The 11,178-nt window shown below is 34.6% G+C and overlaps 1 long non-coding RNA gene across 1 annotated transcript; it reads left to right on the top strand.

Annotated features, from left to right (window-relative positions):
* Nucleotides 1–1,501: 1,501 nt before the first annotated feature.
* On the top strand, nucleotides 1,502–2,209 carry LOC124436677. Its single transcript, XR_006945427.1, has 2 exons — nucleotides 1,502–1,701; nucleotides 1,875–2,209. It is a non-coding gene; the product is annotated as an uncharacterized LOC124436677 (long non-coding RNA).
* Nucleotides 2,210–11,178: the final 8,969 nt, after the last annotated feature.

The following is an 11,178-nucleotide window of genomic DNA, read 5'->3' as shown; positions in this document are numbered from 1 at the left end:
AATATAGGTTAATGTGGAGTAAGACGTGAGCATTCCCGAGAAGGAAGATCGACGGTGCAAAATGTGAAATGATAAGAGAATAGTGGAAGACAAATAATTTTGTGCGACTGTTGTTAAGCTCATTAGGTCTCATCCATATGTTGTGATAACAAAAATTATCGTCGTTTTAACCCATATACTTTATATAAGTTACTTAATTGATATACTGGGTTTCTCAAAATGATCGACGTCTTACAAAGAACGTTGACGTTCTAATATTTCGTCAACAACTATCTTAAGAAGATACTTGTAAACAAAGGCATCAGAATCTTAGCTATGATTCATGTCGCACATGGGAGAAACTTTAAAGAAGAATTTTATTGGTTCTCAGTCTTAGCGTTGGCAAAACACGTGATCTCTGTTATGCCTAAAAGGAAGTGCAAGCATAATTATTCATTTATATTTTGCTTCGCTGCAAAGCGAAGAGTACAGAAAGCTTGTGTACATAATATCTAGTCTTAAGCGTTCGTCATCTTCAAACGAAAACGAAAATGCATTTGTCAAAGGTAAGTAGAATTACTTCTTATTCTTTATATAATGTTTGTGTCTTTATGAAAAAGCTGCATATCAGAATATGACCTCAAAAACCTTCCTTCAAGTATTCCCTAAATTCATAGTTAAAATATTTCTGCATATTTGTTAAGGTTCTTTACATTCAGATGGCTCTATCGAGGTACTAAAATAGTTAACTTTTATGGTAACAAATTTCGACTTTTTCTCAAAAGAAATGAAATTTTTTTGCGAAAAAGAGATGACGTATTTTACAGACAAGCAATAGCCATATGTCTATACACATAACTTTTAATAAAAAAATGCTACAGCACCATTAATATAGATATTCGTATGATGCAACAGATTAATTTTGCGCAAATTTCATTTTTGTGGTGACGCACAAACGCTTGGAAAGCAACTAATTCCAATTTTGATAATATTTCTTAACCAAAGACTTTGCTTTACTGCTTTATAATACAGTAGACGTTACGCAAAAAAGGAGGTTAGTGTTTGATCTGTAGTTTGATCTGATACTTTTGCATGTTTGGTTTTTTTAGCTCTGTCTCATTAGTCATTTTTCTAACAGATTAGAAAGTATCGTTGTGTGGCATAACGTCTGCAAACATTCACGTCAAAAACAGACTTTTTCATTTTTTTATTTTTCATACATTGTTCTGTCGTTCTTAAAGTGCTACTGAAGTGAAATTTTGGGTATCGATTTTTTTCTATAATCAAATAGTTCAATTATTCCTGCTCACTTTGGTATAACTTTTATAAAAATTAAAGGAGGAGATCATTAATAAATTCTTGCTCAAAGTTTGTGTTATAATTGCCAATTTTTACACCTGCAATATTTTACGGATGTGACGTTTAAAAGGACGGAAGTCGAATTATTAGCAGTGATTGATTAACTAGTATTTCGTTAGATGTATACACGTATTCACAATAAAATTTGAGTTTTTCAAGCAGTAAATGGGAACGCGGTTCGAATACTGAAAACTTTGATACAATGAATAAAAATTTACTTTCGAATTCCGGCGATAAGGATACAATAGTGGCTAACTCAATTGTTACTTCGTACGAAAATGAGCCTTTAGAGATTTTGGGTCGAAGAAGACGCAGATGGCTTAGAACCTCAAACATTTGAAGCGAAGTTTAATTAGATACTTGGTTAGTTGAAAAATGTTATTAGAACTCTAGTAGAAACTAAAATTGTTATTTTGTCCGTATGTCGTGGTGTGTAAATACAATAACAAACATGCAGTATATTTCATAAGTGTGCATGTAGCTTGTTTGTGTCTTACTCAACTGGTGACTGAAGCTATTGAGTTCCGTTGTTGTAGAGAGGCTGGGACTACTTTACATAAAGTGGTATTCGTTGGGAGCATTGAAAAAATTAGCTATGTTACTCTTCACGAAGAGTGCACCGTTATGACATTGACACATGCTGCTGTCTTGAAGAATGTTGGCCAACCTCAGCGAGATCAAGACGGAAGCGTCGTAGAATACAAGAAAATGAGCTAGTACATTTTATTTTCTAATTTTATTTTGTAAGGAAAGATCAAAATCTTGCCATGAATCCGCATCTTTATCTTGTGTTGTCTATTGTGATCCTTTACAATTTGGTTGTATTAAATCAAAATAAATAATTAACAAATATACATTTACAGCTTTGAAATTCTCATACGTAGATACTTGAAACATATTACACATCGCTGGGTCATTCGATGGCTGTGTAGATGTCTTGGTTGGGAAAACTCTAAACATTATAATCATTATAAAGTTTAGTTGATTACCAAACTACTCCTTTCGAGGGAAGTAAGTTTTCACCGTCACAACTATTAATAAATCGACGATTAAAGTCTGTTAAACACGTAAAGAAGTCGCTGTTGATGAACGAGAATGCTGATGAAGTTATAAAGGTGTTAGATAAAAGAAAGCTTATTCCGTAAGCCAGTTAGGCTAAAAGAAGTGGTGCTCAACTACCACTATTGGATATTGGGCAAAGAGTTCGTATTCAAAAGGGAAGAAAACTGGCTACCATCAACGGTGATTAGAAAACAAAATTTCGAGGTCTTATGTTTTTGAAGACGAAAATGGATCAGAGTACAGGAGAAATTGCAGTCATTTAAGAGTAAATAAAGCTCGATCTGACGCTTAACGACAAGAAAAATTGAATAATTTAAGTCAGGAATCAAATTCTAGAAATATGGAAAGGTTGAGCATAAAAAGCTTCAAATCTTCAGTAGCAGACAATGCTCAGAAAAATAAATCTGGAAGATTAATTATACCGCCAAAACGCTATGAAGCAAATGACTTTCGAAAGTAACGATTTAAATTCGTTTAGTCATGAATCAATTAAGTCGATTGTAGGACATATTATTTATTACTAACAATTTTTTAAAGATTGGATGATGTAATGTATGTTAATAAGTTATGTAAATGAGTATTCAAAATATATAAATATTCACTTGCTGAGAGTCAAGTCATCTTCTTTCTTACAATACCAATATGATGTTTTGACGTTACAATATCGTTCAGTTTTATAAATCATTTTGTGAAATAGGTGAATTTTTATTCAATCAGACATAGCATAAAGCCTTATACCTAATCATGATACTAAATCACTAAAAACATTGAGTCAGAATACTTTTGCAATATATAGCTACGAGATCACGAAAAGCATTCTCAAGCCATTCTTTGAGCACTATTTGTTGAAGAACTTCATATAAGTCTTGCTATAATGATCAACTATGTCATGTGATGATGATATATTCTGTTCTGTTCGTACTGCCTTTTTGCGCACACGCTGTTGTTGTTAACTACAATAAATATATCCAAATCAATCAATGGATGTTTTCATTCTTTACCTAAATATTCTTAACAGGTTATGGGCCCAGAACGCCTAAGTACGATTAGGTAAACCGAATGAATGTGTATGAAATATATTTAATGAAATTTTTGTGTTAAACATGGCTGATGTAAACACGTTGAAATTCGCGAAACTGAATGGGTCGAATTACCGCTCTTGGTCCTTCAACATGCGCTTATATTTGGAGAGTCATGATTTGTTTGAGCATACAGATGGAACGGCTGAAACTCCAACGGAAGATGCTGATGCAGAAGTGCGACGAAAATTCGTTTCAAGTGCGAAGAAAGCCTGGACATATATATGTTTAGCTATAGAACCCGAATACCAGATTCATGTTAGAGATACAAACACAGCCAAGGAAGCTTGGAATGCCCTGAAAAGGCTGTTTGCTCGTGAATCATTGCTGCAAAAAGTACGCTTAAGACAACAATACTACTCGCTTCGTTTTCATCCAGGTAATGATATGATGGAACATGTAAGTCAGTTAAAATCTTTGCACGATCAACTGAAAGAAATGAATGTGTCGATCGATGATAAGGAACTGGCCATGACATTGCTTGCCAGCTTGGCGGAAGAGTTTAAACCCCTGATTACGGCACTAGATGCAGTGGGTGATGAGAATCTATCATATGATAAGGTGAAAAATATGTTATTGAACGATGTTGAAAGGAGTGTGAATACAAAAGCTAAAGAGAATGCATATACAGTACGAGGAAAATATATGAAAGGCAAAAGCAACAATAATGAGAAAAATGATATGGTATTTCGTGGAAAATGTCATAATTGCAAAGAAGTTGGGCACTTCGCCCGTGATTGTCCAAAGCGGAATATGAAAAGTGGTGGGAACACCTTCCATCAAAAGGAAAAGAAGAATTCAGCTTGGTATGCACAGAAAGAAGATGCTTTGACTAATGAAGAGAAAGCATTGGTAGCTACTGATCTACTGAATAAATCAGTATGGATTATTGACTCGGGAGCAACACAACACATGACCAGTGAGAAGGATCGCTTAACAGAATACATAGCATTTGACAAACCAAGTATTGTTCATCTAGGAGATAATCGGTCAATATTGGCATTTGGTCAAGGTACTTATCATATTGTGTGTGATCTGGGAAATCGTAATCAAGCAATAGCTCTACATGATGTTCTATATCTACCTGATCTTGATAAAAACTTACTCTCTGTTCGAGCAATGATCAAATTAGGTGCAACAGTGGAATTCAAAGGCAAGAGATGTGAAATTGCTAGAAATGGGAAGTTGCTAGCTGTTGGAAATCTTCTAAGTAAACTTTATTTGCTACAAACAAAAGAAGAAGATCATCATGTATACATTTCACAAAAACATTCTATCCTTGAACTATGGCATTATCGATATGGTCATTTGGGTAATGACAATATAAAAGAATTGATGAAAGAGGAAATGGTTTATGGAATAAGTAATGAAGACAAAAGTAAGGAACGCTCAATTTGTGAAAGTTGCATTATGGGAAAGCAATATAGAACTGAATATCGTAAAGGAGGTGGAAAGCGTGCAACTAATCTCATGGAATTGGTACATAGTGATGTCTGTGGACCAATATTGGTTAACTCATTTGGTGACTCACGGTATTTCGTAACTTTCATTGATGACTTTTCTCGTTACACGTACGTCTATTTTATCAAGAGAAAAAGTGAAGTCTTAGAAAAATTCCAAGAGTTCGTTAATCATGTCACCAACCTCACTGGCAAACCAATTAAAGTGCTTCGTACCGACAATGGTGGTGAATATTGTTCAAAGGAATTCGAATCATATTTGAAACAAAAAGGAATTAGTCATCAGTTGACAGCTCCTTATAGTCCTGCACAAAACGGTGTCTCAGAAAGGATGAATAGGACACTTGTGGAATCTGCCACGTGTATGATGCATCATGCAAGTCTACCAAGAGAATTTTGGGCTGAATCTGTCAGCACTGCCGCCTATCTTCGAAACCGAAGTCCCAATAGCTCACTCAAAGGAATCACGCCTTATGAAGTCCTTTTAATCAGAAGCCTAATGTGTCGCACTTGAAAGTATTTGGCTGCTTAGCATTTCTCCATATTCCAACCGAGAATCGTAGAAAATTTGAAGAAAAGAGCCGACGAGTTATTTTTGTTGGTTATCCTGCTGGAACCAAAGGTTATAAACTCTATGATCCATTATCAAAAAGATTTATCCGTGGAAGAGATGTTATGTTCGCTGAAAAGAAATTTTACGAATTTAGTAAGGATTCTTCTGCACAACCCAAATCTTTCTACTATCCCGAAGAAGATAAATCAATCGAATTTCAAGAAAAACAACCTGAAAATGATGAAGGTGACCAAATTGTTGATGACATGAATGTCAATGAAATTGCGGTGCCTGGTCAACAAGTGGGAGAAAGTTATGAAGAACGTTTCTTGCGAGAGACTGAAAACTTGAATGCAAAAAGGATACGCAGACCTCCACGACGATTTGACGACGAGTGTTATATTACTGATAACCTCACGGAAGATATTGATGAGCCTTTAAACATAAAAGAAGCGTGGACAGGAGAACATGCAAATCAGTGGAAAAAGGCAACTGATTCTGAGTATGACTCTTTAATCAATAATGGAACATGGGAACTCGTTCCTCCACCAAACAACAAGAATATTGTGGGAAGTCGTTGGGTGTTCAAGGTGAAGCCCAATTCTGATGGAACTGTCAACAGATTTAAAGCTCGTTTGGTTGCTCAGGGATATTCTCAATCCGAAGGGATAGACTACCAAGAAGTATTCTCACCTGTAGTTCGTAACACAACTATAAGATCACTGTCGGCTGTCGCTAATATCTATAATTGGGAGATTCATCAAATGGATGTCCATACAGCGTTCTTGCAAGGAGAATTGCAAGATGAAATATACATGAAACAACCTAGTGGTTACGTTGACAAAGATAGACCTGAGTTCGTATGTAAGCTTAGGAAAGTATTTATGGCCTCAAGCAGGCAGCTAGGTGCTGGAATACCTCTATTGACACCTATCTTACATCAAACGGATACAAGAAATCAACTGCAGATCCATGCGTCTATGTTAAGTCAGTAAAACAAAAAAAGGAAAAGATTAACTTCGTGATAATGGCTATTTATGTTGACGACATGCTATGGTTTTCAAATAATTCAGAGATGCTAAAAAGGAAAAAGATATGATTGCTGAAAGATTTAAAGTGGACGACTTAGGAGAAGTGAAATATGTTCTTGGAATGGTGATTGAACGAAACCGCAAGACCAGAACACTATCCATTAGTCAGCCAAAATATCTGGAAGGGATACTTAAGAGATTTGGGATGGACCAATGCAAACCTGTCACAACACCGATGGAGACTGGAATGAAATTTGAGTCATTGTCAAAAGATGAGACACCAGTGGAGACTCAATGATATCAAATGGCAATTGGTTGTCTGACCTATGCAGCTACTGCTACTCGTCCCGATATTTCATCGGCAGTCGGAATTTTGTCGAAGTTTATGTCTCGACCGAGCGTAGTTCATTGGCAAGGTGTAAAGAGAATCCTCCGGTATTTAAAGGGAACGTTGGATTATGGTTTGTTATTCACGGCTACTAGTTCAGATTCTGTGTTATCCGGATATTCTGATGCAGACTGGGGAGGTGATATTGAGACCAGACGATCAACTTCCGGATATGTGTTTCAAATCCAAAATAATACTGTCAGTTGGAGAAGTAAGAGACACACCAAACATGTGGACATAGCTTTTCATTTTGTCCGTGAACAAGTCAATCGTGATGTGATGTCTGTGGTATACTGTTCGACAGATAATATGTTAGCAGATATTATGACAAAAGGTCTACCAAGAAAAACTTTTGAGAACTTTCGAGATATGTTGGGAGTCAAGAAAATTAAATAATTCCCAAGTTAGAGACATTAATTGGATTAGTTAAAAAAAAAAAAACTTTTTATAGTATGATCATTAAGTGGGAGAGTTGAAGAACTTCATATAAGTCTTGTTATAATGATCAACTATGTCATGTGATGATGATATATTCTGTTCTGTTCGTACTGCCCTTTTGCGCACACGCTTTTGTTGTTAACTATAATAAATATATCCAAATCAATCAATGGATGTTTTCATTCTTTACCTAAATATTCTTAACACTATTTTGTCACAAAAATCGTATAACTAGCAACAACATCTTATAGCAATAGATGTAAAACTAACATCCCTTTATAATTTTTTAACATTTTGTTAAAATAAATATTACTCAAAAAAATTTGTCCAAAATACAACATACAGAATGATCACATGCCTCTACACTTGTCGCAAAAAAATCAAAAATTTTGCTTCATTTGATAACGAAATCGTCTTTATGAGAGTGGCATATTCCATGTGTTTTTCTGCAAACGTCTAGCTAAGTCATTCATTAGCCTTTTTCAAACAAATTGTTCGTTGCACAAATTTGGTTCACTATATATTTAAATTCGAGCAATTTTAATAAGTTAGCGTGGTTAGTTAATTTTTTCTTTAGTTTTTTGATTTTTGTATAAAATCATATTATTACCACGAAAGCTATTGAATGAAATGCATGAATGCAGCCATTGCTTAAACTATACCTTGTCTCCTAAAACATCTTGAAAGATTACATTACATTTCCTAAATTCTAATAAACGATACTACCTATCTATGCTTACTTTGCTTTTCGTTTCTATAACGTTTAGCTGGCGCTTTAAATTCTTCACCACAAGTTTCACCAAAGGATGAGCCTATTAGCTACGACTTTTCACACTTCGACCAAATAAAGAAGTTTGAAGTGAAATGGAATCGGACTTTTTTCGTGTCAAGTAATACCAAATCTATATAACAATGAAATTCACCCCATGATAGCTTCTTAAGCCTGTACATCACATAGAAAATAAGATTTCCCAATTTCTTTATTTTACTTTGGGATATTTCTCAATGGCAATTGGTTGAATGCAGTACAATTACTCAAAAAAATCAAAAATTTTGCTTCATTTGATAACGAAGTCGTCTTTCTGTTATTAGCATATTCCATGTGTTTTTGTGCAAACGTCTAGCTAATATATACGTCAATATCAAATTTCAAAGCAATTTTAGTGTAAAACAATAAATTCCAAGTTGATGATTCTATTTTCTTTTACAGACGGACTTCTAGAAAGTGAAATATTAGGATTCTATTAATTCTATATATTAGTTAAAGTGGTACTATGACGAAAATTTTGCCTCTCGTTTTTTTTTTCATAGATTAATAGTGTATGTAAAAAAATCGCTTTTGGTGAAATTTTAGCGCAATGTATTTCATGCTGCTCGAGTTACGTAGCGATAAAACTTGAACTTTAAGAGCCGCCATTAAAATGCGTCATATTTCAATTTTCAAGAAGGAAGGTGCTTGTGACGTCATAGCCTTAACTCACGGCTGTTTACAATATAACACTATATGCAAATAGAGATTTAAAAGGTTGTATAACTCAATTTTTTAACATGCCTCCAACACGCTGTGTCGTGCAAGATTGCAGTAATTAGTCTGATAGACGTACAGGCATTTCATTACATAAAAGCCCAAACGACGAGTCTTTGAGAAGAATTTGGGTTAAATTTGTTCAGACGAAGCGCGTAAACTTTAATCCGAGTTCGCGCGAAATTCGATTTATGATTTGTTCGAATCACTTCTCGGATGATTATTTTGAGCGTTTATTCCATTTGGGTGGTATGATTAGACGGCTCAAACTTAGTGCCGTACCTACTATTTGGAAGAAATCGCAAACACCAACAACGTCAAGAGAGCGGCGTCAGGTTAGCACAAGTTGCAATTATTATGTACCTACACATATTGCAGATGATAAAATTTCACAATTTGAGAGAACCAATAATACATCCAGGCAAACTTTCAATATATAATATACATTTATACAAAGGTTTTAAAGGAAATACAAAATGAAGTGTCAATATCATGCAATGACCTTTGGTCTTTAAACCTAACGAAGCTGCTTGAAGAACAAATTCGTTCAGGCAAACTTCGTTAAAGCCAGGGTGATCCAAAATGCATTTCATTTCATCGATTTCGAACTGATACATTTTACCACGGCATTGCTCTTTTTCCATGCAGCATCGGCACTCTTGAGGGTTGACAACAAGATCCAACGAACAATGGCCACATTCACACCTTTATTATTGGCCAAATTGTATGTTTCCATAAAGTTATCATAGCTAACGGCAGACGATTCAGATCAAAGTAGCACACGAAGAATGACATCTTACCATGAAGTAATATCAACACGGGCATCAAAACGATCTTGCAGCATGTCTTCAACCCGCCGTTCTTCTGCGACTGTAGCTTCGTACTCAGCAATTTCATCGGGCGAAGCAAGCGGTTCAATATTATCGACAAATGGCAAAATTTCCGAATTAGATTCATTCGAATTTGCCGTCACAAATTACGATGAAGAAATCGATGCGTTTGTCTCGATCGAAGACTCAGATAGCGAGCTAGATCTCGATGAATTTGACATTTTTTTGCTCTATTTAAATATTACTTTGTATACTTTCCAATGTGCGCTTCTTGCCGTGTTAAGACTATGACGTCACAGACCTTTGCTGATTGCAAATATTCAAAGTGGCCGATTTTAATGGCGGACATGAAAATTAGACATTTCAAATGTTCATAACTCCCTCGTTATATTATTATTTTTGCTTACATTTTATGAAAGCAATAATTGATATGTGTTTAAACTATTGAATGCTAAAATCGATGATTTTTTAACGTTAAGTTTTCGTCATAGAACCACTTTAATTGATGTTGAAAGTTTGGATTTTCTTAATATGCATACATAAAGAAGTAAACGTTTATGCAAAGATTGACATTTTATTAGACCGACATAATGGATGTGGTATTTGTAGGGGGTAAGTTAAATTATTGCTGCCATCTTGGACCAAGATGGCAGCAATAATAAAACTTGGAATTTAATGTTTTACACTAAAAATGTTTTGAAATTTGATATTGACGTATATCAAGCTTTTTGTATACATGCGAATGTACCATTTTTTAATAAAATGTCGCGAATAAGCAAATACGAGTGTTAGTATAATCATATATTTGTTTATTATAGGCATAAATACCTCAAATATCTATGCATTACTTGAAAGATCATGAGAATAATCTGATTATGTAATACAAATTCTGCATCATAAGATGTCACATTAAAAGTCACATTGAGAGTCACGTTATTTAATAAATTTATGGCAAATATGACATAATTACATATTGACGGTTTATTTTGGTAAATGTCTGAATTCATCCGACGTTTAAGATTTTGCATGATTTAGCTGTAATTATTTCTCCGAGGATGGGTAACTGCAATGAAAGAAGTTTTAAAGTACTGTGATTTGGAATGTGCATTAGCTGCAAAATGTTTTGCATTAGTTTATTCATTTGCAATTTTACCTCCATGGGGTCAGTTAATGAGTCACGCAAATTCTATAAGTGTCGTTTGAAAATCGACATCCAAGGTTGCCCTTTTTTACATAGCCTGTTTATAAACGATATGTAGAGTTTCTTCCTTCAAAACTATACTTTATCGTAAATTGTATTCTACACAAGTTTACAATCATTTGATTTCTGCGCATGCCATTATCGTTTTAGAATCTTCTTTGTGCATTTCTTTAGTCTAAGAACAAAAGAGGAAATTACAGTTATTATCCCAGCAGTTGTCTCGATTTCAAAACATTGCTTTTTTATAAATAAATTAATTCTAGGGTATAAATG

The sequence above is a fragment of the Xenia sp. Carnegie-2017 genome, unplaced genomic scaffold (genome assembly GCF_021976095.1).
Source record: "Xenia sp. Carnegie-2017 unplaced genomic scaffold, XeniaSp_v1 HiC_scaffold_16, whole genome shotgun sequence".
Classification (NCBI taxonomy): domain Eukaryota; kingdom Metazoa; phylum Cnidaria; class Anthozoa; order Malacalcyonacea; family Xeniidae; genus Xenia; species Xenia sp. Carnegie-2017.
Note: the sequence above shows the minus strand (reverse complement) of the source record. Positions and strands in the feature narration are given on the sequence as shown.